At 41.4% G+C, this 18720-nt stretch overlaps 1 protein-coding gene across 4 annotated transcripts in view; it reads left to right on the top strand.

The window, feature by feature from the left end:
* Positions 1-18720, top strand: part of PCDH9 (protocadherin 9) — a 1189516-nt gene that overhangs the window by 1123853 nt on the left and 46943 nt on the right. The gene's annotated exons all lie outside the window — the stretch shown is intronic.

Below are 18720 nucleotides of genomic sequence, written 5' to 3'. Positions count from 1 at the left end.
ACTCTACCAATAATTCAGATAGCATAAACCAACATTGGGTTATAGTGAAGGGTAAAGCAGTTATTGCTACACTGTGATGGATGGATTTATATAATAGTGTCAAAAACTGATATTGATTCATGAAAGTTTGCTACTCACAAAATAAGCCTTCTCACCTTGCTTTCAAAATTGGGAAAAATATTTTTACACTTTTAGACTGAATGGATATTTCAACCACCACTTTTTCAGATATATTTATATACAGAATATGGGCTATGGCAGTTTCCATGATGTACAGCAGGGAGACTTTAGCCTGCATGAGAAAACATTTTTAAGAATAAATATCTTGGTGATTGTATGCACAGCATTGAGGACCTAGAGGTGAATGAGCTATTAGGCTCTGAATTCTTTATTCATAATTGTTTGAATCACAATTCTTATGAAATTATGCTTGTAACATTCAGAGAAGGGCCTGAAATATCCCAGTCTGTAGATTCCTGCAGTATAGTTTCTGCTTTGAGAGGAGAAAATGTTCCATATTAATGGGGTATGTTTGGCTCAGGCTTGCAAGTGTGACAAATGGAGATGTGCCAAACTGCCTGAAAGTAATTTGGATCATCAGTGAACCACAGTGCTTGCCAGTTTGCAGACAATTTCTAGTCTTTTTGGTCTGTCACTTTTTTTTCCCATTAGCTGTTAGCCGCCTGACAAGTGACCAAGTACACTAACCCATTAAAAAAGTATGTCCTTTCAATTTATCGTTTTTTTTTCCTTGGAGATAGACTTGCTTTTCTGCCTTGTGACACACATTAAAATAGTCTGAAATCCATATCATCTCAAATTGCACCAGGGTCTTTTCACTGAACAACAGTAAGACTGATACAGTGGAAAGCAGAAGAGGGTTTAAAAATGGTGACTTTAGGATGCCTATATCTGTTTTATCAGCCTGGAATGACATTTGTTTTAGATTATCTCATTTTCAGCATGTGCTACAGCACACCTGAAGGGATATTTATGACAAGACACATAGCACATCTCTGTGGATTTAACAGCAGGCAGCTCTGTTGCTCTGTGAATTCTGTCCAAATCAACCTTATGTGCCTTAGTTTACAGGAAATCCAGAGTAAACCTTTTATTTACAAACAGGGACTACTTGCCAGAATGGGATAAAAAAGCAAATGATTAATCAGCATGCAGCCTTCATCTTGAAGAGCCTCACTGCCTGTACCTTTTTAATGTTTGGAAGATTGGCCTTGTGTGAGAAGGATGTTGTGGGGAAATGCCTTTGATAGTTCAGTGATTGAGTCTATCATGTTTTAGAAAAGGACAGGGCTAGGTTTAAAACATCTCTGGTGAATAAAACTCTGAGTGTGCATGGGTGGAAAAATATAGCTCGTTATAGTTCAGGGCTGTTGCTCTTTGGAGTAAAAGGAGAGAAAATCTTGCTCTGGTTTCTCAGCTGATAAAATTCACTTCCTAGAATATGACCCAGTCTCAACATATATCATCTATGAGAAATAAAGTAGTCAAAAGATTGTATTCCTGAATAGACCTAGAATATTTTGGCTGCAAAAGGAACACAAAAAAACACAAAAAACAGTGCCCTACTAATTTGACCCTTCAATTATGCAGCTGTTCATTACCAGAATTATATATCTCATGCTGCCCTTTGGAAGGAAGACACGGTGCACAGAACTGGAACAATCACTGAATTATAGTACAATAAGAAAGACCCCCTCAAGTGTCACATGCCTGTAATGGAAGATAAGAAAGGGTAGCTTAAGTTCTTGGCATTTTAAAGACGGCAATCAAGAAAGCCTTTAAATTCATTGGTTTTCTTTTTCTGCAGTTCATCTGCATTTTTGTGCAAGTTCAACAAAGCATTCCATTCATGTATCTGTAGTAATGTGTCAGCAGACTCGTCTGTAGATGCATGTGTGTTTAGATCAAGCTGTATTTGCAGGTGCCACTGCTTCAAAACATTAATACAGCTGCTTGTGCAATTCATGAGATTTATGTGGTAATTAATTACATGGTTGGCTAATGTCTAAAGGAAATAATAGCAGATTCAGCATATGAATGAAAGAGACACTTGCACAAACCTAACTTACTTTCTCATAACTTTTTTATTTCAACATTAAGCAACACGTCGCATAGGTCAGTTTATGACTTAAAAGGAAGTTGAATGGGCACAAATGACACATTTTTTCTTAAAATAATACATTTATAGTATTCAGTCTTTAGTATCACTTGAAACTTGTGAGTTCATATGTAATAACTGTACTACATCTTATCCTAGTTTTCCCACCCTGGTCAGATTTTCTTTCTAGGGGTATATGTGATTCTGGACAACAAGAGTTTCCATTTTCATTTGTCAGTTTTTTGACTCTTTGCATTTCACTTGCACCTAGAGTGTTTTGATTTGCTCTGAGAATATGGTACTTCTCATGTCCTACAGTAGTGTCAGGGTGAAAGGTAATCTGGCTATTCACATTTCTGACTAGCTTTGCATAGTCAGAGAAGCTCTGTGGCCTAGCGGAAAGAGCACGGGCTTGGGAGTCAGAGGTCTTGGATTCTAATCCTGATTCTGCCACTTGTCTGCTCTGTGACCTTGGGCAAGTCACTTAACTTCTCTGGATCCTCAATTCCCTCATCTGTAAAATGGGGATTAAGACTGTGACCCCATGTGGGACAATCTGATTACCTTGTATCTACCCCAGTGCTTAGGACAGTGCTTGGCACATAGTAAGTGCTTAACAAATACCAACATTATTATTATTATTATGTGAGTGTGCAGTTAAAATTGTACACCAGAATTGCAGCATTAAATGACTGCTACCTTTAGCTGGAAAAATGATTCTTGTTCAGCTGTAAACAGGCTCAGTTATCCAATTTAGACACATACCGATATATGGGAAAGTAATGGACAAATAGAGAAACAGCTTGGCTTAGTGGAAAGAGCATGGGCTTTAGAGTCAGAGAATGTAGGTTCTAATCCTGCTCCCTCACTTGTTTGCTGTCTGACCTTGGGCAAGCCACTTAACTTCTCTGTGTCTCAGTTACCTCATCTGTAAAATGGTGATCACGTGGGACAACCTGATGACCTTTTATTCATTCAATAGTACTTATTGAGCGCCTACTATGTGCAGAGCACTGTACTAAGTGCTTGGAATGAAAAAGTCGGCAACAGATAGAGACAGTCCCTGCCATTTGACGGGCTTACAGTCTAATCGGGGGAGACGGACAGACAAGAACAATGGCAATAAATAGAGTCAAGGGGAAGAACATCTCATAAAAACAATGGCAACTAAATAGAATCAAGGTGATGTACATTTCATTAACAAAATAAATAGGGTAATGAAAATATATACAGTTGAGCGGACGATTACAATGCTGAGGGGATGGGAAGGGAGAGGGGTAGGAGCAGAGGGAAAGGAGGGAAAAGAGGTTTAAGCTGAGGAGAGGTGAAGGGGGGTAGTAGAGGGAGTAGAGGGAGAAGAGGAGCTCAGTCTGGGAAGGCCTCTTGGAGGAGGTGAGTTTTCAGTAGGGTTTTGAAGAGGGGAAGAGAATCAGTTTGGCGGAGGTGAGGAGGGAGGGCGTTCCAGGACCGTGAGAGGACGTGGCCCAGGGGTCGATGGCAGGATAGGCGAGACCGAGGGACGGTGAGGAGGTGGGCGGCAGAGGAGCGGAGCGTGTGGGGTGGGCTGTAGAAATTGAGAAGGGAGGAGAGGTAGGAAGGGGCAAGGTGATGTAGAGCCTTGAAGCCTAGAGTGAGGAGTTTTTGTTTGGAGCGGAGGTTGATAGGCAACCACTGGAGTTGTTTAAGAAGGGGAGTGACATGCCCAGATCGTTTCTGCAGGAAGATGAGCCGGGCAGCGGAGTGAAGAATAGACTGGAGCGGGGTGAGAGAGGAGGAAGGGAGATCAGAGAAAAGGCTGACACAGTAGTCTAGCCGGGATATAACAAAAGCCCGTAGCAGTAAGGTAGCCGTTTGGGTGGAGAGGAAAAGGCGGATCTTGGCAATATTGTAAAGGTGAAACCGGCAGGTCTTGGTAATGGATAGGCTGTGTGGGGTGAACGAGAGAGACGAGTCAAGGATGACACCGAGATTGCAGGCCTGAAAGACGGGAAGGATGGTCGTGCCATCCACAGTGATAGGGAAGTCTGGGAGAGGAGTGGGTTGGGAGGGAAGATGAGGAGCTCAGTCTTGCTCATGTTGAGTTTTAGGTGGCGGGCCGACATCCAGGTGGAGACATCCTGGAGGCAGGAGGAGATGTGAGCCTGAAGGGAGGGGGAGAGGACAGGGGCAGAGATGTAGATCTGCGTGTCATCTGCGTAGAGATGGTAGTCAAAGCTGTGAGAGCGAATGAGTTCACCAAGGGAGTGAGTGAAAATGGAGAACAGAAGAGGGCCAAGAACTGACCCTTGAGGAACTCCAACTGTTAAAGGATGAGAGAGGGAGGAGGCGCCAGCGAAGGAGACCGAGAATGACCAGCCAGAGAGGTAAGCGGAGAACCAGGAGAGGACGGAGTCCGTAAAGCCAAGGTGAGATAAGGTATGGAGGAGGAGGGGATGGTCTACAGTGTCAAAGGCAGCAGAGAGGTCAAGGAGGATTAGAACGGAGTAGGAGCCATTGGATTTGGCAAGAAGGAGGTCATGGGTGACCTTAGAGAGAGCAGTCTCGGTAGAGTGGAGGGGACGGAAGCTAGATTGGAGGGGGTCTAGGAGAGAATGGGAGTTAAGGAATTCTAAGCATCGATTGTAGATGACTCGTTCTAGGATTTTGGAAAGGAAGGGTAGTAGGGAGATAGGGCGATAACTGGAGGGGGAAGTGGGGTCAAGAGTGGGTTTTTTTAGAATGGGGGAGATGTGGGCATGTCTGAAGGCAGAGGGGAAGGAGCCATTGGAGATTGAGTGGTTAAAAATAGAAATTAAGGAAGGGAGGAGGGCAGGGGTGATGGTTTTAATAAGGTGAGAGGAATGGGGTCCGAGGCGCAGGTGGAGGGGATGGCACTTGCGAGGAGGGAGGAGATCTCCTCTGAGGATACTGCAGGGAAGGATGGGAAAGTAGGGGAGAGGGTTGGTTGGGGGGAGGGGAGAGGCAGAGGGGTGACTTTGGGGAGCTCAGACCTGATTGTGTTTATTTTCATGAGGAAATAAGTGGTCAGATCATTGGGGGTGAGAGATGGGGGAGGGGGAGGAACAGGGGACCTAAGGAGAGGTTAAAGCAGTGCTTAAACAGTGCTTAAAACAGTGCTTGGCATATAGTAAGTGCTTAACAAATGCCATGATTATTATTATTATGAAATAAAGCTTATTCCTGAATATTGCATGTATGGTTGCGGAAGTCAGTGTTGGAGGTCCTGCCTTTCTACACAGCATGCAAACTGTATTAGATTCTTTTGTTTATTCTGTTTGTGTGCCAAAGTTCACTTTGTGTATTCCACTTTTGTATTTGTTCACTATATGCTGTTTGGGAAGATGAATGTCAGCAAAACAATCTTCTATATTAAAATAATATACACAGTTGCCATATTATCATGACTTCTTACATGTAGCTTATGTGAACCTGATTTTCGATTTCAAGAAACAAAGGAATTTATTCTTGTGTTTCGATTCTCCTGTGATTAGGACTTGATTCCCTTTGGACTTGATTCCCAATTCCACTCAGTGTGAAATAGCTTGAAGATGTATGCGAAGTATTTTATTTTTTCAAGTTTCCTGCTTATTTACTAGTACATGTTGTGTATATTCTTGGCCTCCCATCTGTAGAGGAGAACAGGTCTGATAAATCTTGATAGTTTTGATTTTTGAGCTTCAAAAAAAAAAAGGAATTGAGGCTACATAAACCACACTTAAAACTTATTAATAATTATTCTTTGAGCACAGCTCCTAGTTGTCCAGATTTCTGATTTTACCCAGGGACATTGGCAGAGAGTCCCAACTCTTCCAGATTCTCCCTTCCTTCTAGAAAAGTTACAATCTTGAAATGAAATTTATTTTATACTTGTACAAAACATTAGATGCAGATTGTATTTCCAATAATCACATTAAATGGAAGAGATCAATGCTGTGATATTAACACTTTCATTCAAATACTCCTGTTAGGGTCCTTTTGAATCAAGCAAGAGCATAAGCTAATATGTCATTTGGGTATTGTTCCCTGTTAACCTCAGCATCTGGAACCCCAGAGAAATAGAAAAAGTCTCAAACCTTGATCTGGAGAGAAGGCAATATTTGTTTCCTTATCATTGTCCTTGTTTTTTTCATAGATATAGTAAATAAAATATACTGCAATTAATATATTAAATCATATAACAATAGATTGTTATATACATATCAATATGTATATAAATGCTGTGAGTTTGAGGGAGGGATGAATAAAGGGTGCAAATCCAAGTGCAAAGATGATGTAGAAGGAATAGGAGAAGAGGAAATGAGGACCTAGTCAGGCAAGGCCTGTTGAGGATATGTGCTTTCAGTAAGTCTTTGAAAGTGGGGAGTGGGATTGTCCATTGGACATGAAGAGGGAGTTCCAGGCTAGAGGAATGATGTGGATGAGAAGCAAGATAGATGAGATCTAGGAACTGTGAGTAGGTTGACCTTGGGCAAGTCACTTAATTTCTCTGTGCCTCAGTTACTCCATCTGTAAAATGTGAATTAAGACTGTGATCCCCACTTGGAACAACTTGATTACCTTGTTTCTACCCCACTGCTTAGAACACTGGCACATAGTAAGTGCTTAACAAATAACATAATTGTTATTATTATAGGAGGAGAGAAGTATGGGGGCTGGTTTATAGTAGGAAATCCTGGAGGTATGGTATGAGGGGACAAGGTGATTGAGTGCTTTAAAGTCTGTAGTAAAGTTTATGTTTGATGCAGTGATGCATTCATTCATTCATTCAATTGTGTTTATTAAGTGCTTATTATGTGCAAAACCCTACCCTAAGTGCTTGGTAAAGTACAATACACAATAAACAGTGTCAATCCATGCCCACAACGAGCTCACAACCTAGAGAAGAGGAGACAGACATCAATGCAAATTATTAAAATTACATATATATACATAAGTGCTGTGGGGCTGTGGGGCAGGCAGTGTGGAAAAACAAAGGGAGCCAGTCAGAGCGATGCAGAAGGGACTGTAAAATGAGGAAGTCTGGAAAGGTCTCTTGAAGATGTGCCTTCAATAAGTCTTTAAAGAGGGAGGGTGTAATTGTCTGGCAGATTTGAGGAGGGAGGGCATTCTAAGCCAGAGGCAGAACATGGTCCAGGAGTTGGCGGTGAGACAGGCAAGATTGGGACATAGTGTAAAGGTTACCACCAGAGGAGCCAAGTATCCAGGTTGGGTTGTAGAATGAGAGAAGTGAGATTAGATAGAAGAGGACAAGGTGATATAGTGCTTTAAAGGAAATGGTTAAAATTTTTTGTTTGATACGGATGTGGATAGGCTACCTCTGGAGATTTTTGAGGAGGTTCATGACATGTCCTGAATGTTTCTATAGAAAGGCGATCCAGGCAATGGATTGAAGTATGGATTGGTGTGCGGAGAGGTAGGTGGTTGGGAGGTCAGCACCATTAGAGGTTCTTGAGGAGTGGGGAAACATGAACTGGACATTTTTGGAGAAAAATTATCTCAGCAGCAGACTGAAATATGGAACTGGAGTGGGAAGAGACAGGAGACATGAAGGTCAGCAATGAGGCTGATGCAGTAGTCAAGGAGGGATAAGATAAATGCTTGAATTAATAATGTTGGTATTTGTTAAGCGCTTACTATGTGCCGAGCACTGTTCTAAGCGCTGGGGTAGACACAGGGGAATCAGGTTGTCCCACGTGGGGCTCACAGTCTTAATCCCCACTTTACAGATGAGGGAACTGAGGCACAGAGAAGTTAAGTGACTTGCCCACAGTCACACAGCTGACAAGTGGCAGAGCTGGGATTCGAACTCATGAGCCCTGACTCCAAAGCCCGTGCTCTTTCCACTGCGCCACGCTGCTTAACATGATGACAGTTTGGATGGAAAGGTAAGGGAGGATTTTAGTGATATTATGAAGTTGAACTGACAAGATCTGGTACCAATTAAATATGGGGTTGAATGAGAGAAATGAGTCAAGGATAATTCCAAAGGAAAGGGCTTGTGAGATAAGAAGGATGGTGGTGCTGTCTACAGTAACAGGAAAGTATTTGGGTTGGAATATAAGGAGTTCTATTTTGGACATTTTAAGTTTGTAGCTGTTGTTGGGACGTCCAAATAGATATGTCCAAAATTCCTTTCAGCAAGGTACATAGCTTTTCACAGTCCTGGCAAATTCAAGTTGTATTGTACCCTCCCAAGCACATAGTACAGTACTCTGCATACAGTTAAGTGCTAACTAAATATCACTGATTGATTTTTCCTTGGGATTTGTTGAGTGCTTTATTACGTGCTGGCACCAAAGGTGATTCACTCCTACCCCACTTCAAAGCCTTAATGAAGGCACACCTCCTCCAAGAAGCCCTCCATGAGTAACCCCTCCTCTCCTCTACTTCCACTCCCTGGAAGGAGCATCTCCCTGACGTGCTCCTTCATTCACCCTCCCTTCCAGCCCCACAACACATATGTATATTTATATGTATATGGAGAAGCAGCATGCATAGTGGTTAGAGCACGGGCCTGGGAGTCAGAAGGTAATATGTTCTAATCCTGGCTCAGCCGCTTGTCTGGTGTGTGACCTTGAGCAAGTCACTTCACTTCTCTAGGCCTCAATTCCAACATCTGTAAAATGGGAACTAAGATTGTGAGCCTCATAAGCAACAGGCACTGTCCTACCCAATTTGCTTGTCTCCACAAGCTTAACAAATATAATACTTTTATATCTGTAATTTATTAATGTCTCCACCTCTAGACTCTGAGCTCATTGTGTCCGTTTGTTGTTTATTGTGCTCACCCAAGTGCTTATTACACTGCTTTGCACACAGTAAGTTCTCAGTAAATTAATCAGGTTGGACAGTGTTTGTCCCATATGGTATTTACAGTTTTAATCCTCCATTTAAAGATGAGGTAACTGACACAGAAAAGTTAAGTGAGTTGCTCAAAGTCACAAAGCAGAGCCTTGAGTAGAACCACTATACACATGCAAGTGCTTTGCACCTAGTAAGCGCTTAACAAATGCCATAATAATAATAATAATCGTTCTGGTCGTGTATCCATAGATTTTTCTTGGTAAAAGTGCAGAAGTGCAGTAAACCTGAGTTTATTCCTTTGGGTCTCTCCCATGGTGCTGCTGCCCAGCACAGGTGAGTTTTGACTTGTAGCAGATTGCCTACCATTTGCTAGCCACTGCCCATGCTAGGAATGGAATGGCTCTACTTGACTCTCCTTCCCAAAGCCGAGACTGGTAGAGTACTGGAAACTCCCCAGGTGTGATCCTGAGAGAGGATTTTCTTCCCACCTTCCAAGTAGCTGGATACCTGTTTCGTTCGCTCAGGTTTTGTCCTTTGTAGCAAGAGAGCTAAAAATTTAAAAGAAAAAAATGATTCTCCTAAGGCATGGAGAGTTGCGTGAATATAGAACATAGGCCTGGGAGTCATAAGGCTCCACCATTTGCCTACATGTGGGATTTGGACTATGTTCAGCCTATTTTGTATCTATCTACCCTAAGGCTTTGTACAGTACCTGCCACATAATAGGTGGTTAACAAATACCAGTTATTATTCTTATTATTATCTATGTCTTAAACAACTTTATGTCATGTGTGAGAAACTCTTCCACATACCAAGGAAAGAGCTGTGGCTCCAGCAATCTGCTAGAACCTCCTTTTTGTCTAGGGTTTTTCAATCTGCAACTAGATTGGGATTAAGCCAGAATCCTTAATAGTGTTTCCATTTAGCTCTCAAAAATGTGTTTTAATCCCAAATCTCGATTATGTGAAAAATGCCTAGTATATTTAGGTGGAGGGGAGAAAATGGATAAAGCTAAACTGTAGGAAATTCAATCTACTTTTTTTAAGCCTAACCCTTTTAAGCTGAATCCAAAATTCACTTGTATTAAACTCAAAGAATTTCCAAATAAAAATCCAAACCCAAAATCTACGTCATGATTTAGGTAAATATTACTATGCTTTACAGAGGAATTAAAAGTAACATATGGTTATATGGTGTACTTTAAATGCTTATTCTCTATTTTAGAAAAGTGAAAAGGAAATACATAATTTTCAGTGGCAGCCTGTAGTACAATAAATTGAGTTATGGAGCATCAAGTCTTTGAGGGAAACCAAGCTGAAGAAGGGAGATGACCTAATGTGAATTTTGAAAATCTTATAATAAAAAATATATACAGTAGAAGATTATATGTGGTTTTACAAAGACTACTGTACACACTGCTTGAGTCACAAAAATCCCAGGTGGAAATAGAAGTAGAAATTAGGGAAAAAAAAGGAATGAAGGAATGAATTTTGTTTCCTCTTCCAAAGTAAGTAAGAAGATTAACAGCAAAGGAAAATAATACTTTAACTTGTATTATACTATTTTTTACTTTTGAAGAATTTATATTTGCATACATTATTTTAAAATTTTACAAAATATCTGGGAGATTATAATTTTATAATATATTATATTAGTATTATATATAAATTATATGCAATTATATATAATCATTATATATTATTATATAATATCTGGGAGGAAGAAAGATTATTACCATTTGCTAACAAGCTCTCAATAAATATGATTGAATAAATAAATGAAATGGGGTCACTGAAGAATATTGAAAGTAGCCATAACAAGGGGCTAAGATCAAAGCTATGGCACAAATTAATTGTAACGTCTCTCTTTCCTAACTTCTGTTCTGGTTTTCTGAATTGAAATGTCTCTTCTCTAGCTGAAAACAAAAAGCACCTCAAACCATAAGATATTTATGTTTATGATTTTTTAAAAATTCATTCATAATCCCTAGACTCGTCTCTCTCGTTCACCCCGCACATCCTATCCGTTACCAAGACTTGCCGGTTTCACCTTTACAATATCGCCAAGATCCGCCCTTTCCTCTCCACCCAAACGGCTACCTTACTGCTACGGGCTCTCGTTATATCCCGGCTAGACTACTGTGTCAGCCTTCTCTCTGACTTCCCTTCCTCCTCTCTCGACCCGCTCCAGTCTCTTCTTCACTCCGCTGCCCGGCTCATCTTCCTGCAGAAACGATCTGGGCATGTCACTCCCCTTCTTAAACAACTCCAGTGGTTGCCTATCGACCTCTGCTCCAAACAAAAACTCCTCACTCTAGGTTTCAAGGCTCTCCATCACCTTGCCCCTTCCTACCTCTCCTCCCTTCTCTCTTTCTACTGCCCACCCCGCATGCTCCACTCCTCTGCTGCCCAACCCCTCACCGTCCCTCGGTCTCGCCTATCCCGCCATCGACCCCCGGGCCACGTCCTCCCGCGGTCCTGGAATGCCCTCCCTCCTCACCTCCGCCAAACTGATTCTCTTCCCCTCTTCAAAACCCTACTGAAAACTCACCTCCTCCAAGAGGCCTTCCCAGACTGAGCTCCTCTTCTCCCTCTACTCCCTCTACCACCCCCCCTTCACCTCTCCGCAGCTAAACCCTCTTTTCCCCCCATTTCCCTCTGCTCCTCCCCCTCTCCTTTCCCATCCCCTCAGCACTGTACTCGTCTGCTCAACTGTATATATTTTCATTACCCTATTAATTTTGTTAATGAAATGTACATCGCCTTGATTCTATTTAGTTGCCATTGTTTTTACAAGATGTTCTTCCCCTTGACTCTATTTATTGCCATTGTTCTCGTCTGTCCGTCTCCCCCAATTAGACTGTAAGCCTGTCAAACAGCAGGCACTGTCTCTATCTGTTGCCGACTTTTTCATTCCAAGCGCTTAGTACAGTGCTCTGCACATAGTAAGCGCTCAATAAATACTATTGAATGAATGAATGAATACTTACAAGAATCTGCCATTATTTCAAGTTATGATAGCTGGAATTCTTATTTTTTCTGCTAGTGTGAAAACTTTTTTTTGCGGATTGTTTAAAGCTGCTTCTTTACTGCTTTTTTGGTTCACCAAGAGGTGATTATTGCTGCTCTGCAACAGCATCAGAGGCCTAAAAGATAGAAGATTTCATGTCAAAAAATTAAAGTCATGAAGGCAATGTATTTCAAGAATTAAATTAGAATTGAGCTAGTCAGATATGTGTATATCCATCAGCCCAGTGGTCAAGATCTCATTTCCACAGAAGAAAACTTAGCTAGAGGGCAGATAGAATTTTGAACACTCAGAAGTTCCCTGCACTGCTCTTTGCAAATTTAACTTGAAATACACAGCACTCAATACCATTCAGCCTGACATTTTTAAAAGGAAGTTCGATTTCTTATTTCTTAAATCATGTCCATAGGTTGACAAATTACTCAAAGATAGGGAGTATCTCAAATGTTTTAACTAGTGTTGGGTGAGACATAATGACTTTGTGTCAAGAGAATGCCATCACTCAAGAGTGTAATTTTACAAGTTGTTGTTCCCATTGTTAACAATCACTATTTTATTAGCAGCTGTATTTTACGCTTCACAGAAAGGATGTTGAAATGTCATATATAGTCTAATGTAAATTCAAATCTGTGTAAGCATCATGTAGTAGGGCACCGGGATTCAGCGATGTGATTAGTAGTACTACTACTACCACTACTAGTACTACTACTAATATTTGTTATGCATTTACTATAAGCCAAGCACCTTATTCAGTGCTGGAGTTGATAAAGCATAATCAGGTCCCACATGGGGCTCACATCTAAGTAGGAGGGAGAACAGATACTAAAACCTGAGAAGTAGCAAGACCTGGTGGGTAGAGCACAGGCCTCAAAGTCTGAAGGACCTGGGTTATAAAACTGGCTCCACCACTTGTCTGCTGTGTGGTCCTAGGCAAGTCACTTAACTTCTCTGAGCCTCAGTTACCTCATTTGTGAAATGGAAATTAAGCTTGTGAGCTCCATGAGTGCATGGACTGTGTCCAAACTGATTAGCTTGTATTTACCCTAGTGCTTAGTTCAGGGCCTGGTAGTAAGCACTTAACAAATGCCATTAAAAAGTAAATTATCATTTTGCAGATGAGGGAACTGAAGCACTGAGGAGGTCTCACAGCACTCAAGTAGCAGAGCTGGGAACCTGGTCCTCTAAATCTCAGGCCTGCACTCTTTCCACAAGGACACACTGCTTCCTGGATCACTGTTTCTACAGAATAAGGACTATGGGCCTCTTCCCTTCGACCTCAAGCTTTGAGTGATTTTCTTATGTAACCTATAAGATACAGATCTGTATCTTTCCCTGTGAAGTTTCAGTTCTGGGACCCCTTTTATTCTCCATCTACACCCATTCCCTTGGAGAACTATTCATTCACAGGCTTCAGCTACCACTTCTATGTGGGTGATTCCCAAATCTACATCTCTGACCCTGATCTCTCTCTCTCTCTGCAGCACTCATTTCCTCCTGCCTTCAAGACATCTCTACCTGTATGTTCTTCTGTCACCTCAAACTTAACATCTCTAAAATAGAACTTATCTTCCCACTCAAACCCTGTTCTCCCTATGACTTTCCCATTACTATAAACATCACCAACATCCTTTCTGTCTCATAATCCCATAACCTTGGTGTTATCTTTGACTGCTCTCTTTCATTCAACACAGATATTCAATCCATCACTATATCCTGTTGACCTTCACAACATCAGTAAAATCCACCCTTTCCTTTCCAACCAAACTGCTATCACATTAATCCATACACTTATCCTATCCCACCTTGATTACTTTATCAGCCTCCTTTCTGACCCCAATGCCTCCTGTCTCTTCCCACTCCAATCCATATTTCACTCAGCTTTCTGGATCATTTTTCTACAAAAACATTCAAGGTATGTTTCCCCACTCCTCAAGAATCTCTAATGGTTAGCAATCCAACTCTACATCAAACAGAAGCTTCTTCCTATAGGCTTTAAAGCATTCAATCACCTTGCCCACTGCTACCTCACCTTTTTACTCTCCTTCTACAGCCCAGACTGCACAATTCACTCCTCTAATGGTAACTTTCTCACTGTATCTCAATTTCATTTATCTTGCCATCAACCTCTTGCCCATGTCCTGACTCAGGCCTGGAACACCCTCCCTCATCATCCCTTCACATAGGAAGCAGCATGGGCTAGTGGATAGAGAATCTATATGGGAGACAGAAGGACCTGCGTTCTAATCCTAGCTCCAGCTCTTGGGCAAGTCACTTAACTTCTCTGTGCCTTGATTACCTTATCTGTAAAATGGGGATTAAGACTGTGAGCCCCACAGGGATTATGTCCAACCCGATTAACTTGTTTCAACTCCAGCTCTTATAACAGTGCTAGACATACAGTAAACACTTAACAAACACCATCATTATTAATATTATTATATCCAACAGACAATTACTCTCCCCTATATCAAAGCCTCCTTCAAGTGACCTTCTGTGACTAAAACCACCTTTATTCTTCTTCCACTCCCTTTTGTGTCACCCTTATTTGTTAACTTTATTCAACCCCCCTCCCAGTCACACAGCACTTATGTACATATCTCTAATTTATTTATATTAATGTCTGTCTCCTCCTCTAGACTGTAAGTTCACTGTAGGCAGTAGTGATCTGTTATTGTTATATTATACCCTCCCAAGCATTTACTACAGTTCTCTGCACACAGTAAACATTCAGTAAATATGATCAACTGACTGATTTTGATTTAGTGTGACTTGTGCTCTTCTTTGACTTTGTGTATGTGTGTGTGTGTGAGAGAGAGAGAGAGAGAGAGAGAAGGAGAGAAATACTTTTACAGTGAGTAGTCTGATTTCAGCTTGTCTATACCCTGCTTGGGGCCAAGGAGGTACCAGATAATCTTACGTCCTGTTTAAGACATTTTTAGTGATGGGCCTCCCTATATTGCCACTTCCTTCCTGCCACCCAATTCAGATGTGTCCCAGAGTTGATAGGGTGGAATTCTAGTTGGTAATTTTCTTCTCTACCAACTTGATTGATTAATTGATTGAAGGAAGTAACATGAGGAGATTGCAGGGATTCCCTAGATGAATACTGTAGGAAGTGTGACTTTTGCCGCTGTATCCCAACTGTCCAAGACAGTGCCTTTGTCACCATTGTTACATCTTCATTTTTAAAGCATTTCTCATGTCCTTTCTGATTACTGTTTTCTATTTCAGGTCAATTATCAATCAATCATATTTACTGAGTGCTTACAGTATGAAGAACACACCTTGGCATTGTGGGTAAAGCACAGGCCTGGGAGTCAGAAGCTTGTGGTTTCTAATCCCAGCTATGGCACTTGTCTGCTGTGTGACCTTGGGCAAGTCATTTCACTTCTCTTTGTCCCAGTTACCTCATCTGTAAAATAGGGATTGAGACTGGAAGCCCCATGTAGGACAGGGATTGTGTCCAACCCGATTTTCTTGTGTCCACTCCAGCAGTTAGTACAGTGCCTACCACATAATAAGCAATTTAAAAACCCCCCACAATCATTATTATTATTATTGTTGTTATCACTAAGCATCTGGAAGAGTACACAGTATAGCAGAATTGGTAGATATGTCCCTGCCCATATAATAGCTGTTTTATTGGATGCAAAGGTAATGGACTTACTAACTTTTATTCACATTTTGTGCTGTTCTATGGGAAAATGTATGTATTTTGGCTTAAAATGAAGCACATCTAATAGTTAAAAAGATTAATTCCAGAGCCACCACTTTTAGTCTGGAGTTAGACTGTGAAACCTAAGGATATGTTTATATGAGGTTCCATAAACTCCCCAAAGTAGGTCTTATTTTTCCTTTTTTTAATTAACTATTAATCATTATTTAATAAGCACAGTATTCATTCTTAAGAATGTCTGTGTCACCCTCTAGATCATGATCTCTTTTTGGATAGAGACTGTGTCTACCAACTCTGTTGTATTATATCCTCCCAAACACTTAAGAAGCCTCATGGTAGGAAGAGGATGGACTTTGGGAGTCAGAAGACCAGGGTTCATTCATTCATTCAATCACATTTATTGAGCACTTATCGTGTTCATAGTACTGTAGAAAACACTTAGGAAAGTACAACACAAAAATGAACAGACACATTCCCTGCTCTCAATGATGTTTAATTCTAGAGGGGACAGACATTAATAAAATAAATAGATTACAGATATGTACGTAAGTTCTGTGAGCCTGGGAAGGGGGAGGAACAAAGGGAACATGTCAGGGTGACACAGCGAGAGTGGGAGAAGAGGAAAGGGGGACTTAGTCGGGGAAGGCCTCATCGAGGTGATGTGCCTTCCGTAACACTTTTAAGAGGGGGAGAATAATTGTCGGATTTCAGGAAAGAAGGCATTCCAGGTCAAAGGCAGGATGTGGGTGAGGACTCGGTGGAGAGATAGATGAGATCGAGGCACAAAGAAAATGTTAGCATTAGAGGAGGATGTGTGAGGGCTGCGTTGTAGTAGGAGTGTAATGAGACGAGCTAGGAGGGGAAAGGTAATTGGTGCTTTAAAGCCAAGGGTGAGTAGTTTTTGTTCGATACAGAAGTGGATGGGCAACCAATGGAGTTTTATGGAGAGTGGGGAGACGTGTCCTGAACGATTTGGAAGAAAAATTATCCGAGCAGCAGAGTGAAGTATGGACTGGAGTGGAGAGAGACAGGAGGCTGGAAGGTCAGCAAGGGGGCTGATGCAGTAATCCTAGAGGAATAGGATCAGTGACTGAATTAGTGTGATAGCAGTTTGGATGGAGAGAAATGTGCAGATATTAGTCATGTTGTGAAGGTGGTACTGACAAGATTTAGTGATGGATTGAGTATGTGGGTTGAATGACAGAGAGGACTCAAGGATAATGCCAAAGTTATGAACTTATGAGACAGAAAGGATGGTGGTGCCATCTACAGTGATGGAAAAGTCATGATAAGGACAAGGTTTGGGTGGGAAGATAAGGAGCTCTGGTTTGGACATGTCAAGCTTGGGGTGACTGGAGCACATCCAAGTAGAGATATCTTGAATGCAAGAGGAAATGCGGGACTGCAGAGAGGGTGAAAGATGAGGTCTGATGATGTACATTTTGGTATCATCTGCATAAAGGGGGTATTCATTCATTCATTCATTCAATAGTATTTATTGAGCGCTTACTATGTGCAGAGCACTGTACTAAGCGCTTGGGATGAACAAGTCGGCCACAGATAGAGACAGTCCCTGCCGTTTGACGGGCTTACAGTCTAATCGGGGGAGACGGACAGACAAGAACAATGGCACTAAACAGCGTCAAGGGGAAGAACATCTCGTAAAAACAATGGCAACTAAATAGAATCAAGGCGATGTACAATTCATTAACAAAATAAATAGGGTAACGAAAATATATACAGTTGAGCGGACGGGTACAGTGAGTTGAAGACATGGGATTAAATGAGTTCTCCAAGGAAATGGTTGTTAATGGAAAACAGAAGGGGACCCAGAACTTAACTTTGAGGGATTCCCTCAATTAGGAGGTGGTAAGCAGAGTAGCAGCCTGTGAAGGAGAGTGAGAATAAACAGCCAGCGAGATAAGCAAAGAATCAGGAGAGCACAGGGTAAGTGAAGCCAAGTTTAGGTGATGTTTCCCAGAGAAAGGGTGATCAACAGTGTCGAAGGCCGCTTAGAGGTCGAGGAGGATTAAGATGGAATAGAGGCCATTGGATTTGGCTATTAGGGAGGGAAGAAGGGATGGGGAAAGTATTTTGATAATGTGAGAATAAATGAGGTTAGATTTGCAGGTGGAGGGGGGTGGATTTTGTGAGGAGCCAGATCTCCTCTGAAGACACTGCTGGGAAGGATGGTAGAGTTGAAGAGGGGGCTGGAAGGGGGAAGGACCTAGAAGAGGCAGAGGAAATTTTAGGGAGTTCACACCTGGTATTGTCAATTTTCTTAATAAAATAGGTGGCCAGATCACTGGGGGCAAGGGATAAATTCATTTGTATTTATTGAGCGCTTACTCTGTGTAGAACACTGTACACATTAAGTGCTTGGAAAGTACAATTTGGCAACAACGGGCTCACAGTCTAGAAGGGAAAGACAAACAACAAAACAAAATAAGTAGACAGGCATCACTGTCATGAAAATAGATAAATAGAACCATAGATAAATGCACATCATTAATAAAATCAATAGAGCAATAATATGTACAAATATATACAAGTGCTGTGGGGGTGAAGGGGATAGAGCAGAGGGAGGGAGTAGGGGCAAGGGGGAGGGGAGGAGGAGCAGAGGAAAAGGGAGGGCTCAGTTTGGAAAGGCCTAGTTTAGAAAACTTACCTAGTTTTTAAATTGCTTGGTGATGGTTCTGAACTTCAACTTCTATTCACCACCAGTGTACAATTCTGAAATCTCTCAGAGTGGAACTAGACTTATGGGACATAGGGTAGCATAAAATTCCAAACTATAGATTGTAATCAGAGGATGAAGTGCCACAATAGACTCAAGATGAGCCTCTGGAGGTTTTAGAGATATATGGCTCTCAATTTTTAGTCTTGTCTGTCCTGTGCCAACATTAGGTTGACACTGAATGTTGGTTTAACCTTAACCAATTTAGGAAATAAATGTTATTTTTCATAGGGAATTTTTTAAACAGATATATCCCATGCAGAGTTGAACAGTGGTAATTTGAGAAAGCATGGCATTTCATAGACTGAAAACTCCTCAGTTGAAAATTAATTTTTAACATTTTGTGGTGCTGAGCTC

The sequence above is a fragment of the Ornithorhynchus anatinus genome, chromosome 2 (assembly GCF_004115215.2).
Source record: "Ornithorhynchus anatinus isolate Pmale09 chromosome 2, mOrnAna1.pri.v4, whole genome shotgun sequence".
Lineage (NCBI taxonomy): Eukaryota > Metazoa > Chordata > Mammalia > Monotremata > Ornithorhynchidae > Ornithorhynchus > Ornithorhynchus anatinus.
This window is presented reverse-complemented; position numbering and strand designations above follow the sequence as displayed.